The sequence below is a fragment of the Bombus affinis genome, unplaced genomic scaffold, assembly GCF_024516045.1.
Source record: "Bombus affinis isolate iyBomAffi1 unplaced genomic scaffold, iyBomAffi1.2 ctg00000243.1, whole genome shotgun sequence".
Classification (NCBI taxonomy): Eukaryota; Metazoa; Arthropoda; class Insecta; order Hymenoptera; family Apidae; genus Bombus; species Bombus affinis.
In genome coordinates, this window is record NW_026108939.1 from 109,134 (window position 1) to 121,731 (window position 12,598).

Consider the following 12,598-nt stretch of genomic DNA (forward strand, 5'->3'; position numbering starts at 1 on the left):
TTCCGCTAATCTCTTAATCTTCGAGTTTCGTTGGTCGCGATCGCAATTCGTTCGTACACGACTCGTATTGTGGATCGATGGTGAGATAGGAAATTGCGTTAATTTATATATTTGGTTAATTTATGCTTTCGTTGGAAATTTCGTAGCCTTTGCTCGCGATTAATCGACGAATTACTCTAATATGCTTCGCTTCTAAATTACTGTAAAAATTTCGCCGCATATACCAATGTAATTTCGGTCTATCGGGAGTGTCGATCAGTTTTCCAGCGTGAATATAATTCTGCAAGTGTCGAATCATCTACCACGCAGAAATGGATCCTGTCGGTATACAGCTGCTACTGGAGGTCCGTTTGATCGATTACGATAAAAAGACGGACTTTTAATAAAATTATAGAGCCAGGAACAGGATCCATTGAAAGGAGAAGATCTTCGTTCAACAAGCTTCGAGGTAAGCAGAGATATTGACTCGCCGTTGTAACAATTAATCCTATTAATTCTCGATTTGCTCGATGGTTCCTTTTCCTCACTGATACTTGCGATTTGTCCTTTGTATCGTGTTCACAATCGTTTCGTTAAAGTCCTGATAAATTTCAGTGTACTTAAATTCAACTTTCAACCGTTCAATTCCAAACGAAATATAAACAGAAGATTCGTGGTTTTTATATATTCAACTCGTTTGATAGATATTTATTTTATTCTTTTTATCTCGGTTTAAAACGTTGATGTTTTTGTCGTCGGATTAACTAGATCAATTGACAGTGATACGTATGTTCACAGATTCGTGTTTCGTCATTTCCTGTTTGCTATCTATTTTTCCTTTTTTGTGTTTCATTCATTTTCTTTTCCAATTATATCGTCTCTACTAAACAAGCAAACAGAAAGGGAGAGGTAGAGAGAGAGAGAGATAATTTTGTGGTATTTTTGGAACAGCATCTTCTTCAGGTTATCCGAAATTTTACCACCCTTCCTTCTGTCACCAAGTTATGATTGACCCTGTTCCATCCAAACGAATAAAATGGGCGCCCCGCAATCACTGTCATCTTCATAACCCACATGCTTCAGCTACAAAACGATAGTGGGTGGTCCAGATTTGCCGCTTATCTACCAATCGTTATGCCATCCTGTCTGGTTTGGTTAAGTAGGAAGCAAATAGGGATACCCTAAGCGGGTTTGGCGTTTCGTTGAAATCGCTATAAAGGTATACACGGTACAGTCTGGTCTCCGTGCCAACGCAAAAGGAAAATACAGCATGAAAGGAAAATACATTGGTCGATGAATGTCCCGAGGGAAGAGGAATAAGACCCGTCGACGCAAAATCTTAATGGATTTCGTGTCTATCTCAAAGAAAGCTTCTAATAATCGAATATACTAAATACCACTAACATTATGAGATATCTGAACGTGTTTCAGTGTTTATAAAAAAAGAAAACATTTGATACTTTATTTTATGTGCTCAGCAGTTCTAAAGTATATAGACTTTATAAGTATATAGACTAGGTATATAGACTAAGTATATAGACTAGTATATAGATATAAAATGTATTTTAATCAAAGAGTTATTTAAATGAACCTGCAAGCTTTTTATTCTTTATAATTGCCATAACTGCGTATAATAGAATATTACGATACAATTACATTGACATTTAGAAACCAATATGGAATAATTAATATAAATTATTAATAATTATATATAATGATTAATGGAATTATTAATTGCATATCTGCTACTATTTTGTAATTACGTATCTTCAGATTTTCCAATTTGCAATATAAATTAAATTCAAGAGCAAACTGGGTATATCCAAGCTTAATTTTCCCCTCCGTTTAAATTTTTTAAATATTTGAAAAATTTCTAATTATCGATATCTCGTTTACACTGTACAATTCATTATACTATACGCCCATGAAATGAAAGGTTTGAAGTTTTCCCAATAGAAATAAATGTTTGAGGAAGTATAATTGTATGAAACGTTAAGGATCGAGGATCTAAAGAGATCATTTAAATGTATAATTATTTATTGATTCTACAAGAAACATAGTTAGTGCTGTTTCCGATTTTTAATTTATTATTGCGTACATTTCTGTAAAATTCTAGTTAACCAAAAGCGTCCAGATACTTGTGAATGGTAGTGTATGTACTCTAGTAAGGAAAAAAAAAAAAAAAAAAAAAAGAAAAAGGATAAAGGAAGCTAACAGGGAACGAGGGAAAAATGAATCAACGTTTATTTTAAATTCTGTATGGTAACTTTTCAGTGCAGCCGCTCGAAGTTTCCCGCGATTAATTTACACGATGTCGAGTTAGTAGAACTTCGCCGCTGGTTCAAATCCATAACTTTCGGTATGACGGCTGTGGTTTTATCGCACTCGACGCGACAGTAGTTTGTACGTAGCCTATCTGTTGGAAATTATTGAAGAGGAATTAAAGCAATCCTGATGCGTGCAATGATTGAAACCTATGTTATTATCGAAGTTAAAATGTCTCGATAATAGTATTATGCCATTTTTCTCTAACGCTATGAAAAGACGCCTTGTTGTGTTTCATAGAGGTCGCGTGTACAAAAGAGAAACTAAAAACATAGGAGTTAATTGAAACGAAGTAAAACTGGGAAGTGTATCAAAGAAACCAAAATCTCGGTATATTTTTAATTATGTTAATTGAAGCTAATTCTATTATGAGCTACGAATGTTTATGCATATTTATATTTTTGATATAATTAAAGACATCAAGTTTAATTACAGCTTAATTAAAGATTTCGCTCACTGAACATTATAACGAGTACTATATTCTGAATATTTTATATTATACTTTTGTTTATTGCGTTTTCTTTACATACTCATTTTTGCATACTAATAACTTATAACAATAATAACTTATAATGTTACTAGTAAGTTTAATTATACAAGGAGACTTTGTAACTGCATTACAACGTCTCTATACAAATTAAAATGATACTATTTGCTCCGCGCGTTAAGAGTTATGCATAGTTACGAAGGAAACAATTCCGCGGTCAATTTCGGAATCAAAGTGACATGGTATGTACACGATACGACCTATCGGGTTCGATGATGCCATTTTCACGCTACAATCGATGCAATCAAGAGCATTTAAGTTGACCAGAGCGTCGTTGGAATACCAAACGATTCCGTTACCTTATGCCAACCACTATCCGTTAAATCGCAAACGTCGATTCGTAGTATTCTGGTCGAAATGAGACAGACATTATGCAATTCACTCACAGAATTTTTCGAGGTATTTGGTTTTTAGCAATCTTCATGTAGTTTCCGATTTTTTAGAGAAATTCTTGATATTTTGTTTCTTTTATTGCTATTGGTTAATTCGTAATAGATAGTTCAACTGACCAGAAATTTACGATATCACAACATTGTCGCACTTTGCGCGCAATCACCGTTATTCCCGATATATGGTAACTGATGTCCTCTCATAGAGTCGGGAATGGTATTCTAAAAGAAATTCTGTGTCTGCGCCGTTCTAGTCGTAATTCGACGAAAATATGCATTTCAAAACAACAAATCTCATGAAAGAACAGGTGTTATTACGGTAACATTTTCCTCTCATCGAATTCCAATTGAAAATGTCAAATTTCTTTGCATGGCGCTTCCACAGGCATTCTTTCAGAAGTATATCCCTAATATTTTTTTTCTAATTTAGCAGCAATTGCTAGGCTGGATTAACGATAGGTATTAAACTCATAAATAAGACCTTTACTACGGTTCACGGTACGGATATTGAATCCCCTGGTAAAACTTCGAGAAATATTGACAATACGTTTTATGTCTTTTTATAGTATTCCAATGGATATAATGTCCGCCATTTTTTTTCAATTTACGTGTCTTTAGGAACACCGGGAGACCATGATATATTCCAAAGTGATTTTATCCCACATATTTTTTCGAATTTAATTAAGTGATACTTTACATGCATAGAAATGGTATTTTACGATGGCTTAATAAAAATTTCCTTTTGGAACCATGAAAAAGTAGACGTTCTTTTAATATCCATTTCCTTTGGTTATATCACGTAAATAAGTGCCATCTATGCTGCAATTTCATCGTAAAAGCAAACCAAACTTTTCAGTTGAGTATTCGACGAGAGAGTTGAAGATAGCTTCCGTTAGCTAACACTACCTCCATCTGGTGGCCGTTACATACATACATTATTCCCAACGCGGGAGATTCTGATCGATGAAACCCAGAATCAGCGCGCTCCATTATCCCTCCTGGATAAGAACAATCGCACCTTTCTCTACCGCAAGAGTAAAATACCAACGATAAAACACGAATCTGAATATCCCACATGTCTTCCATGAAAAGTAAGCTTCGAACGCCATCTGATACACGCTTGATCCAGGAAAAACAAGCGAAATTTTTGCCAGCTTTTTGTTACTGACATCTACGAAACGACACACTTTAGCATTTGCTGGCTGTCCGTAATTTGTCGAATAACTTTCGAATTAACCATGCAAATTTTTCGCTCGACGTGATTTGTGTGCTAGTTTTAAAGTTACTCACTCGTACAGCGATAATACCTCAAAATTGCTCCTCGCTAAGTTTACTTACAAAATTGCTATCTCGCCATACAACAGATTAAACCGACAGATCTATAATCGGCTTATGTTTGTACCGTGATAAAAAAGTTTGCTCGTATAATCGGTTAGCCAAACGAACGAGGGCGTAAGGTCCTCGCGGCGCCTGTTTCGCTGTGGATTCGTTTAGTGCCGCAAGAGAAACAAACAGTTGCTTTTTCCGTCGCAGTAAATTCATTCGTTTCACGGATCACTGTGTAGCTACGCATATATGGCCAGGTGGGAAAAGCACGAAACTAGTTTGAAATGGTAGGCAGTTTCTTTGAAAGAGCTATGCCCCACTCGACCGGAATTATAAAATCAGAGTCGAGTGTTTGCACCAAATATTTGGTCGGAGAACGAAATGGCAGGGAGGAGAGAGAGAGAGAGAGAGAGAGAGAGAGAGAGAGAGAGAGAGAGAGAGAGAGAGAGAGAAAGAGAGAGAGAAAGAGTGAGGGATGGGGAGAGGGGCGAGAAAACGCCTCCATTCGAGGCCACACGGTGTACACTTCACTGATCCATATTTCAGAAGACGGCCAACTTTCGTGTATTCAAAATTCAAACACATGTTCGAATCGAGTCGCGATTTCGTGAAAGCGGTGCTATTATGTAATCCATGATATTACCATCGTTGAAACACCAATATCGAACCACAGGGACGATATTTCATATTCCATCAACAAGTCTTTTCGAATATTGCATTTTTATTTGCCTCCTGGTGTTATGTAACAACATGTTCTGTAATTCAAGTCGAGTGGTTTTCCCAGATACGAAAATTGTATTTGACGTCGTTCAAGGGAACACACTAACTTTAGAGTTTGAAACAGTGAATTTGTTTTTTGTAATTTTTCTGAAATTACTGATATCAGTTCAAATTTGTGACAAAATTACGGAAATAAATACGCGGGAAATTCTTAATTTTTATTCTAACATTTCTCTTAGATATTTTCGAAACTATGGTTCTTTACCCGGTCGTTATAACATCTACGGAACTATTGGTGAATTTGTTCAAGAAGAAATATATTTTACACAATGCACTCTACAATGTAGAACAGGATTTAAATCATGATTTATTCAGTTATTCACGACTTCCTTATTCTCTCTCCATCCTCTTTATTGCTTAATCCTTCATTGTGTCATCGGTATTTAACAATTTGTAAATCGTATTTGCGTATTATGTGGTTGAAATAGCGGTTCAAGTAACCGCAAAATGAGTTCCATTTACCACTGTTGAAGGCGATTAAGAAATTTTAATTAAGGCCAACTACGATGGTACGTATGGACGTTTGAATATTCGCACAGTGGATAAATTCCCGGCGACGAGGACTCGTTCAAGCATGTCAACTCTTTATCTTAAACCGTTTTAATTACGATGGGACACGGAGTGGAATCCGCTAAGTCGATATGTGCAGATGGCATTGACGTGCACCTCAATACAACTACGATCACGTGAATGAAGTAAGTCTGTTCGTGGCTCCTTATTCTACTGCGAGAGTCCTTGCGTTTTGAGTATTCTCAGAAGAATCATAATGCAACGAAACGTAGCTATTAACACGCTTTTTAGCTTCAATAATTCTTATACAAGGTATTTTCTATTTTGTCGTTAAAAAGGTAAGGGAATTTTCAAGCGAAAATAAGAGAAATCTGTTGTAGCGAATTTCACAGTAAACGCTTTATTACAAAGTTATCAGCCAATAACTAAAACACACAAAGTTGCGAAATGGAATTGTGCAGGATGTTGATGATTTATCAGAAAGTTCGTTTGTTGATCGTTTACCACGCCGTACTCGATAAGTTAATTCCTCATCAGTTATGGATCGTTCGGAACTCTGTCAATTTTACTTTTTTATAGAAAAAAGGCAGATCCGTCTTAGGATCTAACAGACATTTTTTTCACTACTTTCGCAAATTAATTCTGCAGCTATAATCAAGCAAAAAATGTGGTATAATATAAATCCAGGTTGTTGGAAGCTTTATTAAAAAGGTATAATAAAAATACGAAACACGAAGTGGAAAATACTTTGACCTTTAATATGCACTTTTATATTAAAAAGAAAGGTACATCGAACAAATATTGATACACGTGTTTTGAATTAATACAGAGAGTTGATTGATACATTGAAATGAAGCACGATTAAAATGAGTTTTACGAGGAAATAAATTTAATCTTTTATCGTTATTAGGTTGGTATCGAACGGTGAACATTTTGAGATGGAGTATCTACACCAAACAAATAGTCTAATAGTCTGACTAGTGATTATAAATCTATTCTCATTTTATAGCACAGTGATCGCAAGTCCATTCCGTGACTTTTATTACAACTTTTAATGTCAAATAAATATTTTTTCCTTGATTGTAAACATATCGTATTACAACATAATGCGCTAGAAACGTTTGGTTATTGAATTTTAGGACACCCTGTACATAAACAATTAATACGCTTGTCGCTAAAATTATTTCGATATCAATTTATTTCGATATTAATTTCGTAAATCAAATTTCGCCATGCGATTGTACATATATGGAAATATTTGTATTTAACAATGCAAACTGGCGCTGTTGTAAAGATTGCTTTTATAAAAAGAAATGAACGTGTTTTTTCTGAAATTCGAATTACGGAACATGGAATATGGTGACACAACACAACGTGGGGGGAAAATAATTCTATGGGTCGAGGTTAATAAACATTGTCATGGAAGTGACAGCATAGGAGAAATGCGTAAATATACGTAATTCGATCCGAACAAAGGGAATTCGTTGGATAAAATAGAGATATAGTCGAGTAGTTTTTCGTACGTGATCGAAAAGTTATAAATATTTCGCGTCAGCTTAAGCTCCAGCTTGCTACCGGATTTGACGAAGATATCGAAACGTTCCCTCGATGAGGTTGCCGCGATGTACTTCGAATTACGATGGAAATGCAAATCGATCGACAGTCTAGCAACTAATTTAAACGTGGATTTCTTTCTTCCCCTTTAAACATTACCATTAAACCTGAATTTGATAGATTAATGTTACACGAGTGATGTTGTAGTTTCGTCAGAGTCGAAAGACTTTTGTGGAAATATGGTTTTTGATCAATCTTCTTCCAATTTTCGAAGGAACCCTGTTGGAATAAAGCTGAGTCTCATTTATATTTAAAAGAGGTTTTCACGGAGAGTAGGCGAGATCTAAAGATTTTCACAACAAAGCGTATCTTGGATCACCATAATTCTCCGTCGAAACGCTTTCGCCGCGAAAAAGAAAAAAAGAGCTGATTTATCAATCAGAAAACGTCAACTTGGTCGTCTTTTTCGAAGCTTATACGATCCATTGTAATCCTACCGAGCGAACTTCGCTGTAGTATGTATTTGAAACTCGAATAAAGTTCGGGATGCATGATAAAAAAAGCACTTCACCGTTCTCTTTCGATGTATGCCTTCGTCCCTTCTTTAGAATGGGATTTATTAATTTCTTTTTATCCACGAATCTTTCTAGAACGAAATGACGAGACGTGGAAAACCATTCCATCGTCCTTTTCCGATTTACAGTTGCTTCTCTCCTTTAAAATAAGATTTATTAAACTCCATGAGTCTTCGTAGAACAGAATGCTAAATCGTAGGATAAATTATATCGTAGAATAAATTATAGCGCGGACTGTTCGATTCATATTACATAGATTTTTCATTCTGAGTAGCGATAAAAATCATCGAGCAGCGAGGAGAAATTGAGTTTCATCGGCTGTAGCGATTCGTACGACGATTAAAAATATGAGGAGAAAAAATATTATTTGTTATGAACAACGTTAATTAGAAGCATATTTTTCATTTCATGTCTGATCGGTGATGTAATCATTCGTGTTCTTTGGTTGTTCCCGAGAAATGTTAAAGGGACGCTGTCGAATGAGATTAACGATGTCAGGAACGACGACGATCGTATATTCAAAGATCGTATCTTCAAAGGACGACACCAATTAACATAGACTAAGGGTGTAAGTTTCATCTAATTACATTGTGCTGCGTACAAGAATTAAAGGAATTAGTAGGTTATTTTATCGCGAAGAATTTGGATGCAACATTCTAATTGAAGATTACAACATTAGAAATTCAATAATTGGATGGTTGAAAGAAAATTCACAATTTGAAAAGTTAATTACTCATCGTTTTGTAAATTCGTCGCTGTTACTTTTCTGGAAATTTCAACGATATAAATGACGATATAAAGTAACGACTTTAAAGATACAACTTTAAAGTTGGACGCTTCGAACTTCGACTACTTTGGCACTGTTTTGCAGATTAAATATTCTCAACTGTTGTTTGTTCATTGTTAGAACTCATTACTAAAACAATTAATCCTCTGTTCTCTGGTTTATTTTTAACATACTAATTCATTACTACGAAACTCTCGATTATTTTAGTTATTCAAAGTGCTGCAAAGTTACTAATTTAGGTCAATAACAATATTCTTCGCTTCGACAAAACTTTCATCACAAGATTTTCTGATATAATACAATTGTATGCTGATTACTTTTCAAATTATTTGTTTCTTAATTAAATCTAGCTGTTACAAACCTTTGTCTGAATCAAAATCTTTGTACACGTCACGAGACATGGTTACACGGTTCATCAAATCAATAGTAATATGAGACTCTCGATTGGTATTAAGAGTGGAACAATATGAAAGGCAAAGTTCATCGGTTACAGCTATCTAGATGCTTCGACAGAATTGATTTTGGTGGAAACTGGTATCCAATAGTTGGCTTTATGTTCTTCCGGATCATCAGCTCGATACGTGGGAGGAAATCGCTCGATTAAAGCCTATTTGAACTCTCGGATTCGATAACTAGCTATTACGACTGTCAACTTCGAATTAAGTTGCTTCTCCCACGACTTTGATCTTTCGACCATTTTGTTTCCAATCGTTGGTTCGTTGGATAAGCGATACTAATGATTTTTTGATGAGAAGTTCGATAATAGGATTGCAGGTATGCAGCTATCGACGATAGCTGCAGACGAAGGCTGAATTTATGATGTCGAATAGTTGAAGCGCCGATCTGATGGAAGTTTGCCGAAGCGATTAGAATTTCGAAAGCATTACAAAGCGGTTAGTCATCTCTCTATCACTGAGAAATATGCAATTTTAATAATTGTAAAAATAAAAAATCTGGAACCTGTTGTTTTGTCATTTTTGTCATATTGAATTTTATTGCGTTATGGTACCCATTTTTTAAGGCTGATTTTATTACTACTACGCTTTGTATCAAATTTTTGGAAAATTTTATTGGATTGCAAAAAGGGATCGTATATGGCGCAATAAGGTTGATGCACAACTGTAGCATTAAACTTTTCTCCTATGAAACTAATTTTATTACTATCGTGCATCGAATGTTATTACAAAGTTTACAAATTTTCATCGTTATCGCATTTGAAAAAGAACCGTACAGGTGTAATAAGCTTGGTGTATCATACTAACGTCAAACTTTCTCTTTTGAAGTCAGCCTCTTGCAATTACGCTTTGCTTTAAATTTGTTTAAATGCCACCGCAGTCGAATGCAAAGAAAAATCATATACAAGTTATAATATGATTGTTGCATCGTTTGTTCTACTCTTAAGAGGAAACATTTCGAGTACTACGTTTCCAAATTGCGACAGTTGTTTCTAACGAATGAATGAAGATGACTTAACTGAACGATTAATAGACGTATTACGCGAACCTGCACATTCCCGCAGGAGATTGTCGTGTTTGTTCAGACACGAAACTTCTGCAAGGCGCGACCCGTTTGTTTGGCTTTGACGTTTGCATTCACGTCTTTGTGTTGTGCAACGTTCCCAGCAAATGGTCGCGGAAAAGATTTATCAACTAACATAATCACTGACTGGTTCGAAGTGATACAAACCTTATGAAACAACATTTGGCAAGATGAGATGTCCAAAAAGATTAAAAACGTTATTCTTATCATATTCGTTGGAATTGTAAGGTACATGGCAAACAAAATGCTTGCCAATTTTTTTTTTTAATTCTATTATTAATCAACACAAAGAAGAATCGTGCTTTTGAAGAAAATTTTTCATTTCTGGACACTCTATCGTTTCATTTTTTAGATTATAATGCATTTTATGAGTTAGAAGCTAAACCCACGATATAGTGCAATCGAGATTATACAGAATGATCTATATCTTGACTTATAGTCAAACAACTGTTACTAATGTTACAAAGTCTTTTGTAATAACTTCATCGTTTAATTAAACATCATTTTTCTACGATTTAATTCCAAATATATTTATAAGAATTAGGTATTCTAATGAATACTCTGTTTAAAAAAATGTGGAATGTATCGAAGAGAAATTAGAAACGCTCGAACAATCCATTGTTTTCCTGAGAGAAGAAAGGCACGGGCAATATTCGTTGCAGCCTCTTCGATTTTCGATAAAACGTCAAATCACCTTTGTATCCTACAGAAAATATTTCAACGATTAAATTTGCATCGAATTCGAAGCCGATGGATATTTCCGCATGATCGAACAGTTTAACGAACAGAAACTACACACTGCAAAACACTTCGTAGTAATTCATCGTTGGCTCGCAGTGTTTCACGCTTTCAACAACGGGTGAACGAGGCGATCTTTCACAACCAGATACACTTTTCCCCTTCTTGTTGGCCCGTGTCATCGTCACGAATTTCCAAAAATGATTTATAAACATACCTCGCCTTGTCAACGAATTATTCATCGAAAATCCATAAAGCGTCCAAAATATGGAAGGATCCAATTGGAAAAATCGCGTTTATTATTCCACTTCAGAAACATGAACGTCGTTCCACGAAGCTCCGCCATAACACCTGCTGTTGTCAACCTTTTCAGGAATATATCGTTACGTTCTTTCGTTTCCTTCCATCCATTGTACATTAATTTTCCTTTGGCCGAATAACCAACTTTCTTCCCATATATTTCGTTTCTCGATTATCCAACTTTAAACAGTCGTCTCTGGCCTGTTTTCTCCCTAATTGCCGAGTAGCCGTCGGCGTGATTGCAATCTGTTCCGGTCGTTTTAATACGAAAACGTCGGAAATCCGAGCGTTGAACGTGATATTAAAATTCCTTGGTTCACCACTCGACTATTTCCCTCCTCTTCGTCGAATAGCAAATACCAACCGACCGACGAAGAATACGCAATCAAAACGACCGGGCGAGTGTAAAAAACGTCTAGAAAGGTTGCCATTCGAATAAAAGCTACCAGGCGAGGCTTGGTTATCCCATGTTTCCATCCTTTGGGAACGTTATTTTATCCCGTTGCCTTTTTTCTCTTTCTCTCTCTCTCTCTCCCCGTCACCTAGAACGATGAGACGGCATGATATCAACGACGAAAAATGGATCTGTCGGGTGTAGGACGAACCTTTCGAACCAACACTTTGGGACAAACGTTTCGCACGAATGAGGGGAAGGAACGTTCAGAAGGAACAGTTGGAACGAATACTTGGAACGAACACTTGGAGCAAACGGTAGGTTGTTTTCACGAAAATAATCGGCCACCACGCTTCAATCTTGTTCTACAATCGTGCACCAAGTGTTCTTCCTATAATTGAATATCTCGTTCCGTTGTATCGGTGTATCGAACATCTTGAAGAGGCCAGGAGTTCTCTGGTTCTCTCTAACTCGCTACCGTAACACGATTGAAATATGCAGAATACGGTGTTCCGCGGTGGGAACAAATATTGGACGCTCGAAGTTTGGTATCCTCTACAATAGATGAAATGTAGATACGTTGGCAAATGGCACGAATGTACCTATCAAATAAATTCCAAACTGTTCGGTATTTAAGCTTCAAGAACACCAATTCATCACACCGGCGCGCAGCGTTGGATTTTATTTGTCAGTTCGAAACAATACGTGCTTTGTTTTCCTTACGCTGCTTTGTTCTTTTTATTCATCCTCTTTGTTTCAGTAGCCCAAAGTAGGGTTTTATAGGTGGGTAATTGGAGTATTATACTCTTTCTTTCTCAAACAACAGTTCGTTTTGTTCGAAGTTTTTATTCTTCT